This window comes from Crinia signifera, chromosome 4 (genome assembly GCF_055691185.1).
Source record: "Crinia signifera chromosome 4, ASM5569118v1, whole genome shotgun sequence".
Taxonomy (NCBI): domain Eukaryota; kingdom Metazoa; phylum Chordata; class Amphibia; order Anura; family Myobatrachidae; genus Crinia; species Crinia signifera.
The window spans coordinates 10,620,628-10,647,223 of record NC_139220.1 but is presented as its reverse complement, the minus strand read 5'-3'; the positions used below and the strand labels follow the sequence as shown (position 1 = coordinate 10,647,223).

Sequence of the window (26,596 nt, the reverse complement as noted above, 5' to 3'; positions counted from 1 at the left end):
TCTCGCGGTGAAACCTCTTTTAATTAGCTTTTTATGGTCAGGCCCTAGAGCATTCTGGGTAGCGGCAGACCGTTACAGGGAAACTTACGCGCTGCTTTGATCTTCTTGAAATCTTTTGTGAATATGCCGCAGGAGCGCCGCTCGCTCTTGTTCCGGGTTAAAAGGACGGTATTAGGATTAGTGCCCCTTCGTCTGCATGGGAATTGTGTGAATTATTTTCCCATCGATAACTAAATTAAATGAATGTATAACAGAAATGTATTCTGATAACCCTAAGCTGGGTGGGTTTGCTGTGTTCTGCGTAGCGCCGCTCCCCACGCCGCACCTGTACAGCAGCTGGTAACAATCTACTGATCCAATCCTACGTTCTTTTGTGTTTATAAAAAAGAAAAAAGGAAATCGGATCCCCGCTTGCGTTCCAAATTTAGCCGCTCTCCCTCCGCCGCTGTGTGGGAGCTGAGCACTATCATTTGCTTCTCCCTGTGATCGCTGCCTTGTTGTCACACTGGCTTCCTGCTGGCATTAGAATTCTGCCAGCCTCGTCCAGGATGAGGAGCTGCAGTCGCTGGGATAGAGGGGAGCGCGTTCCATCCACCCGCTGACCTTACACCGCATCCCTCCCGACACGCCGATCCTCTGCCCGGTGCAGCACAAAGATCCGTCTCCTCGTGGATGTTGCCTGCTACGGCTTAGGGGGCCTGTGCGATATGGTCTGGTAAGACGGGTGACTTGTCACATTAGCGTCATCTTCTGTTACTTTTAACCCAAAATATATTTTGGGGGTGTTCTGTTTTGGAGAGTCGCTTTCGCCTCCTTGTTCTACAGATGTCCCTAAAATATTAGGGCATAACTCTCCTCACATGCGTTGCCCTCTGACCTGCGGACGTGTGAAGATTTCAGTCCTCCATCCAGAAGGCCCAGAGGCAGCAGCATGACCGCTCCCACCCTGGCAGCATCGCCCTGCCAAATATGGCAGCGTGCGTCAGTTTCCTTGCTGCCGGGGGTCTTCAGAGAGTGGAGAATGGAAATATCTGTGTGTTCCAATCAAGGAGCGAACCTACTCCCATCACTGATGCTGGAGTTGGGAGCGGAGAGCCAGTAACTTTGCAGCGCGATAAAACTGTGCTGCGCTGCAGAGGGGCAGATGTAACAGGTGCAGAGAGATGCGAGAGGAGCGTGTCCCAGTTCGGATCTAGATTGCATTGTAATAAAGCTGGCCAGCATTTGTGGGGCTACATGCAGAAGCATTCAGTAACTTTGCAGCTTGATAAAACTGTGCTGTGCTGCAGAAGGGCAGATGTAACAGGTGCAGAGAGATGCGAGAGGGGCAGGTCCTAGATTGGATCTAGATTGCAGTGTAATAAAGCAGGCGAGCATTTGTGGGGCTACATGCAGAAGCGATCAGTAACTTTGCAGCTTGATAAAACCAGGCTGCACAGCAGGGAGCAGATGTAACCGGTGCAAAGAGGGGTGCCTACTCTGAATTGCAGTGTTAGAATAAAGCTCCTCATCTCTGGGGGGGGGGGGGGATTCAAGTGTTTCTCTATATGGGTGAGCACAGCTGCTGGCGCTGACAATTATTGTAAAGTGTAGATGCCGGTAACATTGACATGCTGGGATTTGTAGTTCACGTAGAGCCACGTCTGGCAGAAATCTGTTTAAAACAAACAAAAACTTCCAATCTAGCTGTAAGCGCCCCTGTGGTTATGTGATGCCCGGCCAAACATATGCCGACGGGCCCAGCGCTGTCATTTCCTAAATTATAGGTTTACACACGGTGCACTTATGTTTCCTCCCATGTACACGTCCCTGCTGCCCCCTGGCATAAGTTAGCAGATTGGCACCATATGGCAGAGGCGGCTGGCATGCTGCTCTGCTTTTTCTTTAATTTACCTAATGTCACTATGTGGAGTAATTCCAGACGTGATGCCAGGGGCCGTGGCGCTGTGCAATCACTGTGTGCTGTGTATTCTGACTTCTAGTCCAAGGGGCTGTTTCAGGGGTTGTCATCCTCCATATAACACAGTGATGGCAAACCTTGACACTCCAGCTGTTGTTGAACTACACATCCCAGCATGCCCTGCATCAGTTTTAGCATTCCCAAACTGTAGCAGGGCATGCTGGGATGTGTAGTTCAACAACAGCTGGAGTGTCAAGGTTAGCCATCACTGATATAATCGCTCTACCTCTGCAGGATCACCTAAACTGGGGGGGGGGGGCTTTCCCCCAAACTATCTTGCTTTAAGACCACGGTGGCATCTTATTATTAAGCCCTTCAAAATGATATCTCCTAAGTAGACCATAACCCGCTATGAAAATAAATGTTTACGTCTTTCTTTTTTTTTTTACCTTTCTATAAGCACAAAATTCCAATAGGATAAAAAAAACATTCAAATGTTGTTTGGTGGCTGCTGCCATATTGTTGTGTATCCCATCCCAAATTGAGTCACTGACGTGGATCGGTAATTTGACAGCTCAGCGTGCATGTGTGACTACAGGAAGTTGCTTTGCTTGTGTGTCATTTATTTAAGGGAGAGGGTTTGCGGTCCTCTAAGTTCTGTAGAAGACTTCTGCAATACATCCTGAAGTCTGGAAGACCTCGTTTACATGAGTTAGCCGCAGACCCGCGTCTTGTTTGACGAAGGGTAATATTTCTTGGGCTTTGAAGAAAAACTTAATTCTAACGGCGTGGTCCAATATACCCTATTATAATGCCCCACTTTGGTGCAATGGTGGACACTGCTGTGCAAAGTACAGACGTCGTCATTGGTTGGATATTAAAAGAAATTAAGAGAACTCGCCGCCGGTATTGAATTAACGAAATGGTGCATAGACTGTAAAATGACCTAATCAGAATACAAAAAACAAGGGTTTCTTCTGATGGCTGATGCTTTATCACCGATGTTTTCTCCGCCATTGTTGCTTAGCCCTGTCATCCTCTGATTGGTCCATGGTCACATGTCTGCGCCAACAATTGTTTCCCAACCTCATTGAACTATTGAGATAGCACCATCGATGGTTCTGTTGTAGGATGTTTTGCTGTGACCAGTAAAGGTAAAACTGTACTTCTGCAATAAAATACAGTGACGGCTTAAGACACAGCGCCACCTGCTGTTTCCCCCATAGTAGTTTCTCAAGTGTACTCAGCCTGTAACTGTTGTCATACCCCAACATACAGGAGAGTAGAAAATGGGCCAAGGTGATGGAAATGAGCCTGGTTTAGCATTTATTCCTATTGCCCATGGCTTTGATAAACCACGCCTCAGCAAATCTACAGAGTTAATGAAGCCAGCATTCTTAATGCAAGAGGATTACTAGAATCAGAGGACAGTCTGGCTGCTGGAGACAGAGGGGAAAATGATCCAAAAATGGCATTAAGCTGTGATCGAGCTGTTGGAGCGGACAGTTCCTTTCTGCCTTCTGTGTATTTATGTAACGGAGTATTCCAGCAGTGGCCCCTGACTGGCCTGGTGCCACGTTTCCATCCTGCTTTCCGTGCATTCTCCAGTGTCTGCTGGGTTTGGAGGGTGGCATCGCCGCTTCCTGTGCCAGCTGTGAGGTACGTGAGGCGCGCCCAGGAGGCTATGCCCACTTGCCCACAGAGAGGCTTTCTTAGCAGGCAGGCCTGGGGTTAGTGCACTGCGTCCCATGGATCCGACGGGAGAAGGAGATTGTCTCTATGTATCACACCAAAACATCATTACATAAAGCGGGTTATTCTGGTTCACTCGGAAAGGCAAATTCCTTCTCAAATAGACAAAACCATGTGCGCTGCAGGTGGGGCAGATGTAACATGTACAGAGAGCGTTAGTTTTATTGTTTCTGTGCAGGGTAAATACTGGCTGCATTATTTTTTCACTGTAATATAGATATCAGTTTGAAGTACAAACCTCACCCAAATCTAACTCTCTCTGCACATGTTACATCTGCCCCACCTGCAGTGCATATGGTTTTTGTCCATTAGAGAGTGATTGTGCCTTTCGGAGTGAATCAGAATAACCCCCAAAATCAGGGTTTTTGTTTCAGCTTTTATCGGTATAAGGTTATTAGGTAGACCTATTTAGGTCGACACCTGGAATAGATCGACTAAGGTTGGATGGTTGACACAAGCATTAGGTTGACAATGGCCGGTCAACATTCAAAAGGTCAACATACGTTTTCACCTTCTTTTTTTTTTTGCAGCTGACATGTGCCGACAGGCGGTATTGTATGTCCTACCATCCACTAGGGCGTGGGGGGAGAATCGGATACTGCCCATGCGAGGAGACACTTTGACGGTGTCCATGTGGACTATGTCGACATTCGGGACAATTTTTTTATTTAAACCGCATGTCGACCTTTTGACTGTCAACCTTGCCATTGTCCACCTAATTCTTGTGTCGACCTTTAAACCCTGTCGACCTATTTCAGGTGTTGTCTAAGGCCTGTCCACCTTCATAGGTCAACCCAATTATACCTCGCTGTCCTGTGTCGGCAGTAACACGTCGCAGTGCAATATTTAATTTGGTTTCCATTAATGTGCTATAATATAGCGGTGCATAAAACATATCATTCTGCTCCGTTTACTGTCCGTTCTTATCCGACGCAGCTCTCTAGGACTCCTGCGGATTTCTTCGCTGCCGACGCGTGGTTTTGCCGGTCTCTGGTTCATGCCGGGTGACTGAGCGGGTGAAAGAGTTAAAGTAATCTGCTGCTCTTATTTCTCTGCATCATCTGTTAGATGAAAGCGATTCGATCACAGAACTCGGCTGCTAAAAGTTACGAGCGAGGATATCGGTTAATTGTCTTGTTCAAAGCACAATAGCGCCGTAAACACACCCTCGCTCCAGACTTCATACGCTGCCGCCTTAACGAGGTCCTGTTTGATGTCCGCTCCGGATTTAGTCTGATCGGAGAGCGCGGGCAGCGAGCGGCGGCTGGTTCTGAGCCGGCCACACTTGCCATGAAACCCTAAATAGCCTCACGTAAAAAAAAGTAACCCATATGCTGGGAAGTGCAAGTCATGCGTACAGCCGCGCACCTACAGCGCATGCGCCAGGTTTGCGTTAGGCAAACGTACAGTCAGGCATGCCATAAGCACAGAGCGCTCAAAAGTTTTTTTTTAGAGCAAAAAAAAGTCACCACGTGCCATATGTGGTGCCAATGGGCATACTGTCACCATGCCCAGTCCTGGCCAAGCTTTGCGGAGCTTCAGTAAGCCATGATTGGGACGAGGTCGGAGCAGGAGACCTGGGGTATTTGGGGACAGCGTATGCATCCAGCCAATGCATTCTCTGCGGTTCCAGGTGAATAGTTTTGTTCCTGGCAGGGACTATGTGACATCTATCAGAGTACATAATACATATTTTGTTTCATTTTCGCTTCAGGCAAATCCCTAGAACTCGCTGATAATTCAGTCACATGGGTTATGCTAATGTTGTGGCTGTGTGGTTCTGTATGTATAAGGGGCAGCCTGCTGGGAAATACATAGAACTCGCTGATAATTCAGTCACATGGATTATGCTAATGTTGTGGCTGTGTGGTTCTGAATGTATAAGGGGCAGCCTGCTGGCAAATCCATAGAACTCGCTGATAATTCAGTCACATGGATTATGCTAATGTTGTGGCTGTGTGGTTCTGAATGTATAAGGGGCAGCCTGCTGGGAAATCCATAGAACTCGCTGATAATTCAGTCACATGGATTATGCTAATGTTGTGGCTGTGTGGTTCTGAATGTATAAGGGGCAGCCTGCTGGGAAATCCATAGAACTCGCTGATAATTCAGTCACATGGATTATGCTAATGTTGTGGCTGTGTGGTTCTGAATGTATAAGGGGCAGCCTGCTGGGAAATACATAGAACTCGCTGATAATTCAGTCACATGGATTATGCTAATGTTGTGGCTGTGTGGTTCTGAATGTATAAGGGGCAGCCTGCTGGCAAATCCCTAGAACTCGCTGATAATTCAGTCACATGGATTATGCTAATGTTGTGGCTGTGTGGTTCTGAATGTATAAGGGGCAGCCTGCTGGGAAATCCATAGAACTCGCTGATAATTCAGTCACATGGATTATGCTAATGTTGTGGCTGTGTGGTTCTGAATGTATAAGGGGCAGCCTGCTGGGAAATACATAGAACTGGCTGATAATTCAGTCACGTGGATTATGCTAATGTTGTGGCTGTGTGGTTCTGAATGTATAAGGGGCAGCCTGCTGGGAAATCCATAGAACTCGCTGATAATTCAGTCACATGGATTATGCTAATGTTGTGGCTGTGTGGTTCTGAATGTATAAGGGGCAGCCTGCTGGGAAATCCATAGAACTCGCTGATAATTCAGTCACATGGATTATGCTAATGTTGTGGCTGTGTGGTTCTGAATGTATAAGGGGCAGCCTGCTGGGAAATACATAGAACTCGCTGATAATTCAGTCACATGGATTATGCTAATGTTGTGGCTGTGTGGTTCTGAATGTATAAGGGGCAGCCTGCTGGCAAATCCCTAGAACTCGCTGATAATTCAGTCACATGGATTATGCTAATGTTGTGGCTGTGTGGTTCTGAATGTATAAGGGGCAGCCTGCTGGGAAATCCATAGAACTCGCTGATAATTCAGTCACATGGATTATGCTAATGTTGTGGCTGTGTGGTTCTGAATGTATAAGGGGCAGCCTGCTGGGAAATCCATAGAACTCGCTGATAATTCAGTCACATGGATTATGCCAATGTTGTGGCTGTGTGGTTCTGAATGTATAAGGGGCAGCCTGCTGGGAAATACATAGGTCACTTACGCTGCCCTCCGAAGTGGCTCTAAAACCGCACCTCTCCCACTATTACGGAGACGACTTTGACAAAAGGTCGACATGGGTTTTTCACATTTAATGGTGTCCGTGTCGACACCTGAGCACCCGTGCCCTCCCAATTAGTGTCGCGTGTACCCTAGCATAGCTCCCTTCGCTCGCCGTGGTAGATGTTCAAAGTATAAACGTCTCTAGAAATGTGAAAAACTCACATCGACCTTATGTTGACCTTTTTGTGTTGACTGTCGTCCTATTATCTGGATCCCGGGAGAGAGCGCCTCCTTCCTCGGATCTGTGGCTGTTTCCTACATACACAAAATAGATAAGGGGCAGGTGTACTAAACCATGGAGAGTGTTAAAGTAGAGAGGGAGAAAGTGACAGCCCCAAACTGTCATTTTCTAAACCCAGTATGTGATGTGACAGTAAGGGGCAGAGTGGCTTGTGCTTTGTGCAGATGTATTAAGCCTGGTGAAGAGATAAAGTGGAAGGTGGTAACGCAGCAGCCAATCAACTCCTAACTGACATTTTTTCAAACAAAGACAATTGGCTGGTGCATTATCTCCTTCCACTTTATCTCTCTTTATCACCAGGTTTGTTACATCTGCCCCTTTATCTCCCTCTCTAGTTTATCACTCTCTGAGTCATTGTCTAGGGCTCAGGTTTCCAAACTCGGTCCTCAGGATGCATGTTTTCCATGTCTCCTCACAGAATCACAAGTGAAACAATTAGCTCCACCTGTGGGTCTTTTAAAATGTGTCAGTGAGTAATGAGTGCACCTGTGCACCTGCCGGGTGACCTGGAAAATGTGAACTGTGTGGGGTAATGAAGACCGAGTTTGAGAACCCCTGGTCCTGGGGTACACCGTGAATGTCCCCTTCAAAAACCTGGGTGGTTGAGGAATAAGGTTCTGGAGCCCGATATTTAATTAAAAAGTTTCGTAAGACCGCCCCCATCTCTGGGCGCTAACCGGAACGATGCCAACGAATGAAGCGCAGATGGAGTTGCCTTTGTAGCACTCACCTCTGCTAGCGGCAGCGACTGAGAATCCCCAGCTAGCAGTATAAATATCCCAGCCTGGCATTCCTGCCTGCTGGCCTGGTGCGTTCATGCTCAGTCTTGTCACATATTGCATCATTGTTATTTAAAGAGCTCGCAGATGAGTCGGTGGTAGGGATGAAAACATAGACAGCAGCCCTTGTTTTTAGACGTCTGTGTTTATACCCTCTCTGTATGAGAGCCAGGGAGACGTTACACCCCTCAGTAGTCACTGACCGCCCTCCGGCCTCGTCAGCAGATGCTGGGTCTCTCGCTCGCGTTTTAATTTAATCACTCCGCTCTTGTGACTGGTTTTTCTGGTTTCTGTGCGCTGTCATATATATTTTTTAATGTAGAATTGGTCCGGAGGCGGAGTAATGTAATCCGGTCGCCCGCCCGCCCGGGCATGCTCTTAGAGTATGGACGAGCTCCGTGTCCTCGCGGGGGTACTTTACAAATTGTGTAATGAAGCGCTCGGCGTACACATGCTGAGTCCTGGGGATTGTGGTGCGCGAGCCCCCCCCCAGTCCCCCTCAGGCGGGAGTACTGAGCTGGCTCGTCTCCAACATGGCAGAGGACAGTGCGGAGGGAACAATTGGGCAACGCAAATAAATATGTTGCTTTCGTTCACTGATTGCTGCTGGTGGCACACAAGGCGATATGGGGCATTATAACAGGAATCTGGTTGACTCTCAATAGGTAGGCACCAAAAGGTCAACAATGGTAAAATGCTGACATGCAGGAGGCCGACGCGTGAAAAGGTCAACATGTGGTTTTTGCACTTTTTCCTTAAATTTTTTTTTTTTTTACTTTTTCAATCTGTAACATCCACTACGGCTCGACATGGAAATAGTCAACACGTAAAAATGTAAACTTTTCACAGTTTTTTTTTGTTTTCTATGTCGATTTGGACACCCCCTTTAGAGTAAGTGTACCCTCACATAGCGAGCGAAGCTTTACCGTTCTCGATAATAGAAGTATGAACAAGTCGGCTAAAAGAGAAAATAAAAAAAATTGCAAAACTTCATGTCGACCTGGTGCATGTTGACTTTTTTGACCAGAGTGGTAAAGTGTACGATTCTCACCTACAGGTGTCTACATTGACGCAAAAAAAAACTATCTACGTTTTCATGCGTCAGCCTTTTTGCTTGTGTTGACTGGTTGTTTTTGATGTTGACCTTTATCATGTTGCTCTTTTGGTGTTGACAATGACAGCCTTCCTCGACACTGTAACCCTTTCCATCCACACCCATTACAACTTCACGTAAGGATATTGCAGCATATTTCCATGTACTGATATTTGGAGGCCTGCGTATCTGTCCGTGAGCTCTTAGGCCCTTATTCTGGTTCACTCACAAAGGCAAATTCCTTCTCAAATGGACAAAACCATGCTGCACTGCATTTGGGGCAGATGTAACATGTGCAGAGAGAATTAGATTTGGGTGAGTTATTGTGTTTCTGTGCAGGGTAAATACTGACTGCCTGATTTCTACACTGCAATATAGATCTCACTTTGAAGTAAAACCCCACCCAAATGTAATTCTCTCTGCACATGATACATCTGCCCCACCTACAGTGCAGCATGGTTTTGTCCATTTGCGAAGGAATTTGTCTCTGAGAGTGAACCAGAATAAGGGCCCTCATTTCTGTCATTGTGAAGGGAAGACGTTTTTACGAACAGGTGACTATATATATATATATATATATATATATATATATATATATATATATATATATATATATATATATATATATATATATATATATATATATATATATATATATATATATATACACATACATACATACATACATACATACATACATACATACATACATACATACATACATACATACATACATACACACACATTTTTAACCGGTGCCGTAATCTACACAGAATAATATAAAGTTATTTTTGGATCAAACGGGGGTAATGTCGCTGGTGAGTCGGCAGGATTTTGCCCATGGCGTTGGCTGCAAGATTGGAGGTTTTTTTTTGTTGAGCTGAGTCCGCTCCAACTTTGATGCCTAAAAATAAATGTTTTTGCCCGAGCCCTCGCTTCATGTGTTACTAGTGCGTCACACACGGGCGTGTGCTTTTATTTACTGGCTTTCAGAATAATTGTGTTTGTACTGTTACTGTATCGCTGTTCTTGTGCTTTTTCTTTCTCTCCTGAATCCTCAGATTTTTCCAGAGGGATAAATCCGTGAGCGACGTGGCCACAGACCGCAAAATCCACGTATTCCACAAAAGCATATACAGATAGAAACGTTTCTGTGGACTAGGAGAACTTTGTACATTTTAGGGTTTTCCGGTTATATCACCCCGGCTAGGTGACGATGACTTGGAAAATATTGTGCGATGCGCCCGCTGTGTCTGAGACGGGATTTATTCAGCGTTTTCCCACCTAAGCGAAGTCTGTCGGCCGTTCGCTGTGATTGTGCCGACAGCCGGGGTGACGGATAGCCACGAGAGCGAACGCTGGTTATGGTATAAAGGCCCGACCGATCTCCTGGATACTGCTGAGAGTGATAGGGGAATGTGACTGTCTGTACTGAAGTAGAGAGTCAGTATCAATGTAATTAGATGTTCTGTATGTTTGTATAATCATTCCTGACCCCCATTCTCCTAATGTACATGTGCGTGTGTGTGTGTGCTGCCCCCCTATTCCTGTGTCAGGCGCTTGGCGCATTTTTTTTCCAGCTAAATAAAATGTCCATGACCTGTTCTCTCTCTCTGCCCACCTGAGCCTAGCATCAGTGTATAGACAGAGAGGCAGAGAGCTATATACTGTATATAGGTAGGACAGTAAGTGCACCTGGCAGGTGTGCCACATCCGTGTTTGCACAGGTAACGGGAGGGGAGCGCTGCAGTTATACTACTACCTACATACAGTATACTGACAGCTCATAGCTAATGAGTAACTACTGGAAATAGATCCTATTTAATTGACGGTTGAGAAACTGATTCCACCACGGATATTCCAGTGGCTTCATTTAAAAGCTATAGGGTCTGGTGATTATTAAAAAATCATGCGAATGCACGGTACTTTGTGCGCATACATCACAGGCTGCTGTAAGGTGATGACATGCTGCGGGAATTTGGGGGGGTGGCAACGCAGCGTTTTACGGGAGTGTCCCAGAAAACACAGGCGTTCCCTGGGTGTTGGGAGGGTGGGCCGCTGACCAATCGATGGCGAGTGGATTTAAATGGTTTTCCCCTCATGTGCACAGGGGTGGGGGGATTGCGAACGCGGCGTCGTTTATCTGATTGCTGGGCTGCAAAATCTCGCAGCCCAGCGATCCGTTCTGAATTACCCTCTAAGCCCAGGAGAGTGATGAAGCACCAGCCAATCGGCTCCTAACTGCCATGGTTGAAGCTGTGTGGCTCATTTATCAATGAGTGATAAATCTCGCCGTGCCTGATAAAACTTGCTGTCTATGGCAAATGGTGCCCCAGACTGTCATTTTTTTCAAATACATGGCAGTTGGGAGCTGATAGGCTGGGGATCCATTTGTCATACACAAGTTTTATCACTCATTGATAAATGAGCCCCACAGCCTGTAACATGGCAGTTAGGAGCGTATTGGAGAGTACATTATCTCTCCCTCTACTTTATCTCTCTCCAGGGTTTAGAACATAGCGGTCTTATGTGAATTATGAAACACAATCCTGGCTGATATATTCTTTGCGTTTCCTGTGTGTAGAATTGCGTAGTGAAGCGCGGCATTGTGTGCGCTCAGCGAGTGATGTGTATTTGGATCAGCACATGATGTATACATTACAGTCGCGGTGTCCTCCTCCCGGGCGCTGGGTGTATAAATGGTCCCACATCCAGGAGTGTAAGCCTGAACGGGTGTGGTGTTCCCATGGCGGGATTTATCGCAGACCATTATGACAGCCCTACACGGAGAGAATGAGATGGGTATTAGGCTGCCAGGGGGGATTAGTGCGGGTGCTGCGTCCTGACCCACGGCGAATTCCACCTCTATCAGCCGGCTGGTGACACAGAGCCTCTAGCCCGGTCATATGCGTTATCTGTGCAGTTACATGGTAGCTGGCTGTATTATGTCTGGGTACGTACACAGTACAACTCCCCCTGTCACGTGTGCCATCTGTGTAATTACATGGTAGCTGGCTGTATTATGTCTGGTGCTTACACAGTACAACTCCCCCTGTCACATGTGCCATCTGTGTAATTACATGGTAGCTGGCTGTATTATGTATGGGTGCGTACACAGTACAACTCCCCCTGTCACATGTGCCATCTGTGTAGTTACATGGTAGCTGGCTGTATTATGTCTGGTGCTTACACAGTACAACTCCCCCTGTCACATGTGCCATCTGTGTAATTACATGGTAGCTGGCTGTATTATGTCTGGGTGCGTACACAGTACAACTCCCCCTGTCACATGTGCTATCTGTGTAATTACATGATAGCTGGCTGTATTATGTATGGTGCGTACACAGTACAACTCCCCCTGTCACATGTGCCATCTGTGTAATTACCTGGTAGCTGGCTGTATTCTGTCTGGTGCGTACACAGTACAACTCCCCCTGTCACATGTGCCATCTGTGTAATTACCTGGTAGCTGGCTGTATTCTGTATGGTGCGTACACAGTACAACTCCCCCTGTCACATGTGCCATCTGTATAATTACCTGGTAGCTGGCTGTATTCTGTATGGTGCGTACACAGTACAACTCCCCCTGTCACATGTGCCATCTGTGTAATTACCTGGTAGCTGGCTGTATTCTGTATGGTGCTTACACAGTACAACTCCCCCTGTCACATGTGCCATCTGTGTAGTTACATGGTAGCTGGCTGTATTATGTCTGGTGCTTACACAGTACAACTCCCCCTGTCACATGTGCTATCTGTGTAATTACCTGGTAGCTGGCTGTATTCTGTATGGTGCTTACACAGTACAACTCCCCCTGTCACATGTGCCATCTGTGCAGTTACATGGTAGCTGGCTGTATTATGTATGGGTGCTTACACAGTACAACTCCCCCTGTCACATGTGCCAGCTGTGCAATTACATGGTAGCTGGCTGTATTATGTATGGGTGCGTACACAGTACAACTCCCCCTGTCACATGTGCCATCTGTGTAGTTACATGGTAGCTGGCTGTATTATGTCTGGTGCTTACACAGTACAACTCCCCCTGTCACATGTGCCATCTGTGCAGTTACATGGTAGCTGGCTGTATTATGTCTGGGTGCGTACACAGTACAACTCCCCCTGTCACATGTGCTATCTGTGTAATTACATGATAGCTGGCTGTATTATGTATGGTGCGTACACAGTACAACTCCCCCTGTCACATGTGCCATCTGTGTAATTACCTGGTAGCTGGCTGTATTATGTATGGTGCGTACACAGTACAACTCCCCCTGTCACATGTGCTATCTGTGCAGTTACATGGTAGCTGGCTGTATTATGTATGGTGCGTACACAGTACAACTCCCCCTGTCACATGTGCCATCTGTGTAATTACCTGGTAGCTGGCTGTATTCTGTATGGTGCGTACACAGTACAACTCCCCCTGTCACATGTGCCATCTGTATAATTACCTGGTAGCTGGCTGTATTCTGTATGGTGCGTACACAGTACAACTCCCCCTGTCACATGTGCTATCTGTGCAGTTACATGGTAGCTGGCTGTATTATGTCTGGTGCTTACACAGTACAACTCCCCCTGTCACATGTGTTATCTGTGTAATTACATGGTAGCTGGCTATATTATGTATGGTGCGTACACAGTACAACTCCCCCTGTCACATGTGCTATCTGTGTAATTACATGGTAGCTGGCTGTATTATGTATGGTGCGTACACAGTACAACTCCCCCTGTCACATGTGCCATCTGTGCAGTTACATGGTAGCTGGCTGTATTCTGTCTGGGTGCGTACACAGTACAACTCCCCCTGTCACATGTGCCATCTGTGTAATTACATGGTAGCTGGCTGTATTATGTCTGGGTGCTTACACAGTACAACTCCCCCTGTCACATGTGCCATCTGTGCAGTTACATGGTAGCTGGCTGTATTATGTATGGTGCGTACACAGTACAACTCCCCCTGTCACATGTGCCATCTGTGTAATTACCTGGTAGCTGGCTGTATTATGTCTGGGTGCTTACACAGTACAAGTCCCCCTGTCACATGTGCCATCTGTGTAATTACATGGTAGCTGGCTGTATTATGTCTGGGTGCGTACACAGTACAACTCCCCCTGTCACATGTGCTATCTGTGTAATTACATGGTAGCTGGCTGTATTATGTCTGGGTGCTTACACAGTACAACTCCCCCTGTCACATGTGCCATCTGTGTAATTACATGGTAGCTGGCTGTATTATGTCTGGGTGCGTACACAGTACAACTCCCCCTGTCACATGTGCTATCTGTGTAATTACATGGTAGCTGGCTGTATTATGTCTGGGTGCGTACACAGTACAACTCCCCCTGTCACATGTGCTATCTGTGTAATTACATGGTAGCTGGCTGTATTATGTCTGGGTGCGTACACAGTACAACTCCCCCTGTCACATGTGCTATCTGTGTAATTACATGGTAGCTGGCTGTATTATGTCTGGGTGCGTACACAGTACAACTCCCCCTGTCACATGTGCCATCTGTGTAATTACATGGTAGCTGGCTGTATTATGTCTGGGTGCTTACACAGTACAACTCCCCCTGTCACATGTGCCATCTGTGCAGTTACATGGTAGCTGGCTGTATTATGTATGGTGCGTACACAGTACAACTCCCCCTGTCACATGTGCCATCTGTGTAATTACCTGGTAGCTGGCTGTATTATGTCTGGGTGCTTACACAGTACAACTCCCCCTGTCACATGTGCCATCTGTGTAATTACATGGTAGCTGGCTGTATTATGTATGGTGCGTACACAGTACAACTCCCCCTGTCACATGTGCCATCTGTGCAGTTACATGGTAGCTGGCTGTATTCTGTCTGGGTGCGTACACAGTACAACTCCCCCTGTCACATGTGCCATCTGTGCAGTTACATGGTAGCTGGCTGTATTATGTCTGGGTGCGTACACAGTACAACTCCCCCTGTCACATGTGCCATCTGTGTAATTACATGGTAGCTGGCTGTATTATGTCTGGGTGCGTACACAGTACAACTCCCCCTGTCACATGTGCCATCTGTGTAATTACATGGTAGCTGGCTGTATTATGTCTGGGTGCGTACACAGTACAACTCCCCCTGTCACATGTGCTATCTGTGTAATTACATGGTAGCTGGCTGTATTATGTATGGTGCGTACACAGTACAACTCCCCCTGTCACATGTGCCATCTGTGCAGTTACATGGTAGCTGGCTGTATTCTGTCTGGGTGCGTACACAGTACAACTCCCCCTGTCACATGTGCCATCTGTGCAGTTACATGGTAGCTGGCTGTATTATGTCTGGGTGCTTACACAGTACAACTCCCCCTGTCACATGTGCCATCTGTGCAGTTACATGGTAGCTGGCTGTATTATGTATGGTGCGTATACAGTACAACTCCCCCTGTCACATGTGCCATCTGTGTAATTACATGGTAGCTGGCTGTATTATGTATGGTGCGTACACAGTACAACTCCCCCTGTCACATGTGCTATCTGTGTAATTACATGGTAGCTGGCTGTATTCTGTATGGTGCGTACACAGTACAACTCCCCCTGTCACATGTGCCAGCTGTGCAGTTACATGGTAGCTGGCTGTTTTATGTCTGGGTGCGTACACAGTACAACTCCCCTTGTCACATGTGCTATCTGTGTAATTACCTGGTAGCTGGCTGTATTATGTATGGTGCGTACACAGTACAACTCCCCCTGTCACATGTGCTATCTGTGTAATTACCTGGTAGCTGGCTGTATTATGTATGGTGCGTACACAGTACAACTCCCCCTGTCACATGTGCTATCTGTGCAGTTACATGGTAGCTGGCTGTATTCTGTATGGTGCGTACACAGTACAACTCCCCCTGTCACATGTGCCATCTGTGCAATTACATGGTAGCTGGCTGTATTATGTATGGTGCTTACACAGTGCAACTCCCCCTGTCACATGTGCCATCTGTGTAATTACATGGTAGCTGGCTGTATTCTGTCTGGGTGCGTACACAGTACAACTCCCCCTGTCACATGTGCCATCTGTGTAATTACATGGTAGCTGGCTGTATTATGTATGGTGCGTACACAGTGCAACTCCCCCTGTCACATGTGCCATCTGTGTAATTACCTGGTAGCTGGCTGTATTATGTCTGGGTGCTTACACAGTACAACTCCCCCTGTCACATGTGCTATCTGTGCAGTTACATGGTAGCTGGCTGTATTATGTCTGGGTGCGTACTCAGTACAACTCCCCCTGTCACATGTGCTATCTGTGTAGTTACATGGTAGCTGGCTGTATTATGTCTGGGTGCTTACACAGTACAACTCCCCCTGTCACATGTGCTATCTGTGTAGTTACATGGTAGCTGGCTGTATTATGTATGGTGCTTACACAGTACAACTCCCCCTGTCACATGTGCTATCTGTGCAGTTACATGGTAGCTGGCTGTATTATGTATGGTGCGTACACAGTACAACTCCCCCTGTCACATGTGCCATCTGTGTAATTACATGGTAGCTGGCTGTATTATGTCTGGGTGCGTACACAGTACAACTCCCCCTGTCACATGTGCTATCTGTGTAATTACCTGGTAGCTGGCTGTATTCTGTATGGTATTGCACAGATAGCACATGTGACAGTACAACTCCCCCTGTCACATGTGCTATCTGTGCAATTACATGGTAGCTGGCTGTATTATGTCTGGGTGCGTACACAGTACAACTCCCCCTGTCACATGTGCTATCTGTGTAATTACCTGGTAGCTGGCTGTATTCTGTATGGTGCGTACACAGTACAACTCCCCCTGTCACATGTGCCATCTGTGTAATTACATGGTAGCTGGCTGTATTCTGTATGGTGCTTACACAGTACAACTCCCCCTGTCACATGTGCTATCTGTGTAATTACATGGTAGCTGGCTGTATTATGTATGGTGCGTACACAGTGCAACTCCCCCTGTCACATGTGCCATCTGTGTAATTACCTGGTAGCTGGCTGTATTATGTCTGGGTGCTTACACAGTACAACGCCCCCTGTCACATGTGCTATCTGTGCAGTTACATGGTAGCTGGCTGTATTATGTCTGGGTGCGTACTCAGTACAACTCCCCCTGTCACATGTGCTATCTGTGTAGTTACATGGTAGCTGGCTGTATTATGTCTGGGTGCTTACACAGTACAACTCCCCCTGTCACATGTGCTATCTGTGTAGTTACATGGTAGCTGGCTGTATTATGTATGGTGCGTACTCAGTACAACTCCCCCTGTCACATGTGCTATCTGTGCAGTTACATGGTAGCTGGCTGTATTATGTATGGTGCGTACACAGTACAACTCCCCCTGTCACATGTGCCATCTGTGTAATTACATGGTAGCTGGCTGTATTATGTCTGGGTGCGTACACAGTACAACTCCCCCTGTCACATGTGCTATCTGTGTAATTACCTGGTAGCTGGCTGTATTCTGTATGGTGCGTACACAGTACAACTCCCCCTGTCACATGTGCCATCTGTGTAATTACATGGTAGCTGGCTGTATTATGTCTGGGTGCGTACACAGTACAACTCCCCCTGTCACATGTGCTATCTGTGTAATTACCTGGTAGCTGGCTGTATTCTGTATGGTGCGTACACAGTACAACTCCCCCTGTCACATGTGCCATCTGTGTAATTACATGGTAGCTGGCTGTATTCTGTATGGTGCTTACACAGTACAACTCCCCCTGTCACATGTGCCATCTGTGTAATTACATGGTAGCTGGCTGTATTATGTCTGGGTACGTACACAGTACAACTCCCCCTGTCACATGTGCCATCTGTGTAATTACATGGTAGCTGGCTGTATTATGTATGGTGCGTACACAGTACAACTCCCCCTGTCACATGTGCCATCTGTGTAATTACATGGTAGCTGGCTGTATTCTGTATGGTGCTTACACAGTACAACTCCCCCCTGTCACATGTGCCATCTGTGTAATTACATAGTAGCTGGCTGTATTATGTATGGTGCGTACACAGTACAACTCCCCCTGTCACATGTGCCATCTGTGCAATTACATGGTAGCTGGCTGTATTCTGTCTGGGTGCGTACACAGTACAACTCCCCCTGTCACATGTGCCATCTGTGTAATTACATGGTAGCTGGCTGTATTATGTATGGTGCGTACACAGTACAACTCCCCCTGTCACATGTGCCATCTGTGTAATTACCTGGTAGCTGGCTGTATTATGTCTGGGTGCTTACACAGTACAACTCCCCCTGTCACATGTGCTATCTGTGTAGTTACATGGTAGCTGGCTGTATTATGTCTGGGTGCTTACACAGTACAACTCCCCCTGTCACATGTGCTATCTGTGTAGTTACATGGTAGCTGGCTGTATTATGTATGGTGCGTACTCAGTACAACTCCCCCTGTCACATGTGCTATCTGTGCAGTTACATGGTAGCTGGCTGTATTATGTATGGTGCGTACTCAGTACAACTCCCCCTGTCACATGTGCTATCTGTGCAGTTACATGGTAGCTGGCTGTATTATGTATGGTGCGTACACAGTACAACTCCCCCTGTCACATGTGCTATCTGTGCAGTTACATGGTAGCTGGCTGTATTATGTATGGTGCGTACACAGTGCAACTCCCCCTGTCACATGTGCTATCTGTGCAGTTACATGGTAGCTGGCTGTATTATGTATGGTGCGTACACAGTGCAACTCCCCCTGTCACATGTGCCATCTGTGCAGTTACATGGTAGCTGGCTGTATTATTTCTGGGTGCTTACTCAGTACAACTCCCCCTGTCACATGTGCCATCTGTGTAATTACATGGTAGCTGGCTGTATTATGTCTGGGTGCTTACACAGTACAACTCCCCCTGTCACATGTGCCATCTGTGTAATTACATGGTAGCTGGCTGTATTATGTCTGGGTGCGTACACAGTACAACTCCCCCTGTCACATGTGCTATCTGTGTAATTACATGGTAGATGGCTGTATTATGTATGGTGCGTACACAGTACAACTCCCCCTGTCACATGTGCCATCTGTGTAATTACATGGTAGCTGGCTGTATTATGTCTGGGTGCATACACAGTACAACTCCCCCTGTCACATGTGCTATCTGTGCAGTTACATTGTAGCTGGCTGTATTATGTATGGTACGTACACAGTACAACTCCCCCTGTCACATGTGCCATCTGTGTAATTACATGGTAGCTGGCTGTATTCTGTATGGTGCTTACACAGTACAACTCCCCCTGTCACATGTGCTATCTGTGTAATTACATGGTAGCTGGCTGTATTCTGTATGGTGCGTACTCAGTACAACTCCCCCTGTCACATGTGCCATCTGTGTAATTACATGGTAGCTGGCTGTATTATGTATGGTGCGTACTCAGTACAACTCCCCCTGTCACATGTGCTATCTGTGCAGTTACATGGTAGCTGGCTGTATTATGTATGGTGCGTACACAGTACAACTCCCCCTGTCACATGTGCTATCTGTGCATTTACATGGTAGCTGGCTGTATTATGTCTGGGTGCATACACAGTACAACTCCCCCTGTCACATGTGCCATCTGTGCAGTTACATGGTAGCTGGCTGTATTATTTCTGGGTGCTTACTCAGTACAACTCCCCCTGTCACATGTGCTATCTGTGCAGTTACATGGTAGCTGGCTGTATTATGTATGGTGCGTACACAGTACAACTCCCCCTGTCACATGTGCTATCTGTGCAGTTACATGGTAGCTGGCTGTATTATGTATGGGTGCGTACACAGTACAACTCCCCCTGTCACATGTGCCATCTGTGTAATTACATGGTAGCTGGCTGTATTCTGTATGGTGCTTACACAGTACAACTCCCCCTGTCACATGTGCCATCTGTGCAGTTACATGGTAGCTGGCTGTATTATGTATGGTGCGTACACAGTACAACTCCCCCTGTCACATGTGCCATCTGTGCAGTTACATGGTAGCTGGCTGTATTATTTCTGGGTGCGTACACAGTACAACTCCCCCTGTCACATGTGCCATCTGTGTAGTTACATGGTAGCTGGCTGTACTATGTCTGGTGCGTACACAGTACAACTCCCCCAGTCACATGTGCCATCTGTGTAATTACATGGTAGCTGGCTGTATTATGTCTGGTGCGTACACAGTACAACTCCCCCTGTCACATGTGACATCTGTGTAATTACATGGTAGCTGGCTGTATTATGTATGGTGCGTACACAGTACAACTCCCCCTGTCACATGTGCCATCTGTGCAGTTACATGGTAGCTGGCTGTATTATTTCTGGGTGCGTACACAGTACAACTCCCCCTGTCACATGTGCCATCTGTGTAGTTACATGGTAGCTGGCTGTATTATGTATGGTGCGTACACAGTACAACTCCCCCTGTCACATGTGCTATCTGTGTAGTTACATGGTAGCTGGCTGTATTATGTCTGGGTGCGTACTCAGTACAACTCCCCCTGTCACATGTGCCATCTGTGTAATTACATGGTAGCTGGCTGTATTATGTCTGGTGCGTACACAGTACAACTCCCCCAGTCACATGTGCCATCTGTGTAATTACATGGTAGCTGGCTGTATTATGTCTGGTGCGTACACAGTACAACTCCCCCTGTCACATGTGACATCTGTGTAATTACATGGTAGCTGGCTGTATTATGTCTGGGTACGTACACAGTACAACTCCCCCTGTCACATGTGCCATCTGTGTAATTACATGGTAGCTGGCTGTATTATGTCTGGGTGCGTACACAGTACAACTCCCCCTGTCACATGTGCCATCTGTGCAGTTACATGGTAGCTGGCTGTATTATTTCTGGGTGCGTACACAGTACAACTCCCCCTGTCACATGTGCCATCTGTGTAGTTACATGGTAGCTGGCTGTATTATGTATGGTGCGTACACAGTACAACTCCCCCTGTCACATGTGCTATCTGTGTAATTACATGGTAGCTGGCTGTATTATGTCTGGGTGCGTACACAGTACAACTCCCCCTGTCACATGTGCTATCTGTGTAATTACATGGTAGCTGGCTGTATTATGTCTGGGTGCTTACACAGTACAACTCCCCCTGTCACATGTGCTATCTGTGTAATTACCTGGTAGCTGGCTGTATTATGTATGGTGCGTACACAGTACAACTCCCCCTGTCACATGTGCTATCTGTGTAGTTACATGGTAGCTGGCTGTATTATGTATGGTGCGTACACAGTACAACTCCCCCTGTCACATGTGCCATCTGTGCAATTACATGGTAGCTGGCTGTATTATGTCTGGGTGCGTACACAGTACAACTCCCCCTGTCACATGTGCCATCTGTGTAGTTACATGGTAGCTGGCTGTATTATGTATGGTGCGTACACAGTACAACTACCCCTGTCACATGTGCCATCTGTGTAATTACATGGTAGCTGGCTGTATTATGTATGGTGCGTACACAGTACAACTCCCCCTGTCACATGTGCTATCTGTGTAGTTACATGGTAGCTGGCTGTATTATGTCTGGTGCGTACACAGTACAACTCCCCCTGTCACATGTGCCATCTGTGTAATTACATGGTAGCTGGCTGTATTATGTCTGGTGCATACACAGTACAACTCCCCCTGTCACATGTGCCATCTGTGCAGTTACATGGTAGTTGGCTGTATTATGTCTGGTGCATACACAGTACAACTCCCCCTGTCACATGTGCTATCTGTGCAATTACATGGTAGCTGGCTGTATTATGTATGGTGCGTACACAGTACAACTCCCCCTGTCACATGTGCTATCTGTGTAATTACCTGGTAGCTGGCTGTATTATGTATGGTGCGTACACAGTACAACTCCCCCTGTCACATGTGCTATCTGTGCAGTTACATGGTAGCTGGCTGTATTCTGTATGGTGCGTACACAGTACAACTCCCCCTGTCACATGTGCCATCTGTGCAATTACATGGTAGCTGGCTGTATTATGTATGGTGCTTACACAGTGCAACTCCCCCTGTCACATGTGCCATCTGTGTAATTACATGGTAGCTGGCTGTATTCTGTCTGGGTGCGTACACAGTACAACTCCCCCTGTCACATGTGCCATCTGTGTAATTACATGGTAGCTGGCTGTATTATGTATGGTGCGTACACAGTGCAACTCCCCCTGTCACATGTGCCATCTGTGTAATTACCTGGTAGCTGGCTGTATTATGTCTGGGTGCTTACACAGTACAACTCCCCCTGTCACATGTGCTATCTGTGCAGTTACATGGTAGCTGGCTGTATTATGTCTGGGTGCGTACTCAGTACAATTCCCCCTGTCACATGTGCTATCTGTGTAGTTACATGGTAGCTGGCTGTATTATGTCTGGGTGCTTACACAGTACAACTCCCCCTGTCACATGTGCTATCTGTGTAGTTACATGGTAGCTGGCTGTATTATGTCTGGGTGCTTACACAGTACAACTCCCCCTGTCACATGTGCTATCTGTGCAGTTACATGGTAGCTGGCTGTATTATGTATGGTGCGTACACAGTGCAACTCCCCCTGTCACATGTGCCATCTGTGTAATTACATGGTAGCTGGCTGTATTATGTCTGGGTGCGTACACAGTACAACTCCCCCTGTCACATGTGCTATCTGTGTAATTACCTGGTAGCTGGCTGTATTCTGTATGGTATTGCACAGATAGCACATGTGACAGTACAACTCCCCCTGTCACATGTGCTATCTGTGCAATTACATGGTAGCTGGCTGTATTATGTCTGGGTGCGTACACAGTACAACTCCCCCTGTCACATGTGCTATCTGTGTAATTACCTGGTAGCTGGCTGTATTCTGTATGGTGCGTACACAGTACAACTCCCCCTGTCACATGTGCCATCTGTGTAATTACATGGTAGCTGGCTGTATTCTGTATGGTGCTTACACAGTACAACTCCCCCTGTCACATGTGCTATCTGTGTAATTACATGGTAGCTGGCTGTATTATGTATGGTGCGTACACAGTGCAACTCCCCCTGTCACATGTGCCATCTGTGTAATTACCTGGTAGCTGGCTGTATTATGTCTGGGTGCTTACACAGTACAACGCCCCCTGTCACATGTGCTATCTGTGCAGTTACATGGTAGCTGGCTGTATTATGTCTGGGTGCGTACTCAGTACAACTCCCCCTGTCACATGTGCTATCTGTGTAGTTACATGGTAGCTGGCTGTATTATGTCTGGGTGCTTACACAGTACAACTCCCCCTGTCACATGTGCCATCTGTGTAATTACATGGTAGCTGGCTGTATTATGTCTGGGTGCGTACACAGTACAACTCCCCCTGTCACATGTGCTATCTGTGTAATTACCTGGTAGCTGGCTGTATTCTGTATGGTGCGTACACAGTACAACTCCCCCTGTCACATGTGCTATCTGTGCAATTACATGGTAGCTGGCTGTATTATGTCTGGGTGCGTACACAGTACAACTCCCCCTGTCACATGTGCTATCTGTGTAATTACCTGGTAGCTGGCTGTATTCTGTATGGTGCGTACACAGTACAACTCCCCCTGTCACATGTGCCATCTGTGTAATTACATGGTAGCTGGCTGTATTCTGTATGGTGCTTACACAGTACAACTCCCCCCTGTCACATGTGCCATCTGTGTAATTACATAGTAGCTGGCTGTATTATGTATGGTGCGTACACAGTACAACTCCCCCTGTCACATGTGCCATCTGTGCAATTACATGGTAGCTGGCTGTATTCTGTCTGGGTGCGTACACAGTACAACTCCCCCTGTCACATGTGCCATCTGTGTAATTACATGGTAGCTGGCTGTATTATGTATGGTGCGTACACAGTACAACTCCCCCTGTCACATGTGCCATCTGTGTAATTACCTGGTAGCTGGCTGTATTATGTCTGGGTGCTTACACAGTACAACTCCCCCTGTCACATGTGCTATCTGTGTAGTTACATGGTAGCTGGCTGTATTATGTCTGGGTGCTTACACAGTACAACTCCCCCTGTCACATGTGCTATCTGTGTAGTTACATGGTAGCTGGCTGTATTATGTATGGTGCATACTCAGTACAACTCCCCCTGTCACATGTGCTATCTGTGCAGTTACATGGTAGCTGGCTGTATTATGTATGGTGCGTACTCAGTACAACTCCCCCTGTCACATGTGCTATCTGTGCAGTTACATGGTAGCTGGCTGTATTATGTATGGTGCGTACACAGTACAACTCCCCCTGTCACATGTGCTATCTGTGCAGTTACATGGTAGCTGGCTGTATTATGTATGGTGCGTACACAGTGCAACTCCCCCTGTCACATGTGCTATCTGTGCAGTTACATGGTAGCTGGCTGTATTATGTATGGTGCGTACACAGTGCAACTCCCCCTGTCACATGTGCCATCTGTGCAGTTACATGGTAGCTGGCTGTATTATTTCTGGGTGCTTACTCAGTACAACTCCCCCTGTCACATGTGCCATCTGTGTAATTACATGGTAGCTGGCTGTATTATGTCTGGGTGCTTACACAGTACAACTCCCCCTGTCACATGTGCCATCTGTGTAATTACATGGTAGCTGGCTGTATTATGTCTGGGTGCGTACACAGTACAACTCCCCCTGTCACATGTGCTATCTGTGTAATTACATGGTAGATGGCTGTATTATGTATGGTGCGTACACAGTACAACTCCCCCTGTCACATGTGCCATCTGTGTAATTACATGGTAGCTGGCTGTATTATGTCTGGGTGCATACACAGTACAACTCCCCCTGTCACATGTGCTATCTGTGCAGTTACATTGTAGCTGGCTGTATTATGTATGGTACGTACACAGTACAACTCCCCCTGTCACATGTGCCATCTGTGTAATTACATGGTAGCTGGCTGTATTCTGTATGGTGCTTACACAGTACAACTCCCCCTGTCACATGTGCTATCTGTGTAATTACATGGTAGCTGGCTGTATTCTGTATGGTGCGTACTCAGTACAACTCCCCCTGTCACATGTGCCATCTGTGTAATTACATGGTAGCTGGCTGTATTATGTATGGTGCGTACTCAGTACAACTCCCCCTGTCACGTGCTATCTGTGCAGTTACATGGTAGCTGGCTGTATTATGTATGGTGCGTACACAGTACAACTCCCCCTGTCACATGTGCTATCTGTGCATTTACATGGTAGCTGGCTGTATTATGTCTGGGTGCATACACAGTACAACTCCCCCTGTCACATGTGCCATCTGTGCAGTTACATGGTAGCTGGCTGTATTATTTCTGGGTGCTTACTCAGTACAACTCCCCCTGTCACATGTGCTATCTGTGCAGTTACATGGTAGCTGGCTGTATTATGTATGGTGCGTACACAGTACAACTCCCCCTGTCACATGTGCTATCTGTGCAGTTACATGGTAGCTGGCTGTATTATGTATGGGTGCGTACACAGTACAACTCCCCCTGTCACATGTGCCATCTGTGTAATTACATGGTAGCTGGCTGTATTCTGTATGGTGCTTACACAGTACAACTCCCCCTGTCACATGTGCCATCTGTGCAGTTACATGGTAGCTGGCTGTATTATGTATGGTGCGTACACAGTACAACTCCCCCTGTCACATGTGCCATCTGTGCAGTTACATGGTAGCTGGCTGTATTATTTCTGGGTGCGTACACAGTACAACTCCCCCTGTCACATGTGCCATCTGTGTAGTTACATGGTAGCTGGCTGTATTATGTCTGGTGCGTACACAGTACAACTCCCCCAGTCACATGTGCCATCTGTGTAATTACATGGTAGCTGGCTGTATTATGTCTGGTGCGTACACAGTACAACTCCCCCTGTCACATGTGACATCTGTGTAATTACATGGTAGCTGGCTGTATTATGTATGGTGCGTACACAGTACAACTCCCCCTGTCACATGTGCCATCTGTGCAGTTACATGGTAGCTGGCTGTATTATTTCTGGGTGCGTACACAGTACAACTCCCCCTGTCACATGTGCCATCTGTGTAGTTACATGGTAGCTGGCTGTATTATGTATGGTGCGTACACAGTACAACTCCCCCTGTCACATGTGCTATCTGTGTAGTTACATGGTAGCTGGCTGTATTATGTCTGGGTGCGTACTCAGTACAACTCCCCCTGTCACATGTGCCATCTGTGTAATTACATGGTAGCTGGCTGTATTATGTCTGGTGCGTACACAGTACAACTCCCCCAGTCACATGTGCCATCTGTGTAATTACATGGTAGCTGGCTGTATTATGTCTGGTGCGTACACAGTACAACTCCCCCTGTCACATGTGACATCTGTGTAATTACATGGTAGCTGGCTGTATTATGTCTGGGTACGTACACAGTACAACTCCCCCTGTCACATGTGCCATCTGTGTAATTACATGGTAGCTGGCTGTATTATGTCTGGGTGCGTACACAGTACAACTCCCCCTGTCACATGTGCCATCTGTGCAGTTACATGGTAGCTGGCTGTATTATTTCTGGGTGCGTACACAGTACAACTCCCCCTGTCACATGTGCTATCTGTGTAGTTACATGGTAGCTGGCTGTATTATGTATGGTGCGTACACAGTACAACTCCCCCTGTCACATGTGCTATCTGTGTAATTACATGGTAGCTGGCTGTATTATGTCTG

General features: G+C 47.0%; 1 protein-coding gene across 12 annotated transcripts in view; it reads left to right on the top strand.

Moving 5' to 3' along the window:
• Window positions 1-26,596, top strand: part of PPFIBP1 (PPFIB scaffold protein 1) — an 86,939-nt gene that overhangs the window by 14,737 nt on the left and 45,606 nt on the right. The window contains exon 1 of one of the 12 annotated variants that reach the window (XM_083181055.1): window positions 517-715. The exons of the other annotated variants lie outside the window; for them this stretch is intronic. The gene's annotated coding sequence lies outside the window, so the exon portion shown is untranslated. Of the gene's footprint in view, window positions 1-516; window positions 716-26,596 lie in introns of those variants that run through there. 12 annotated transcript variants of the gene reach the window in all.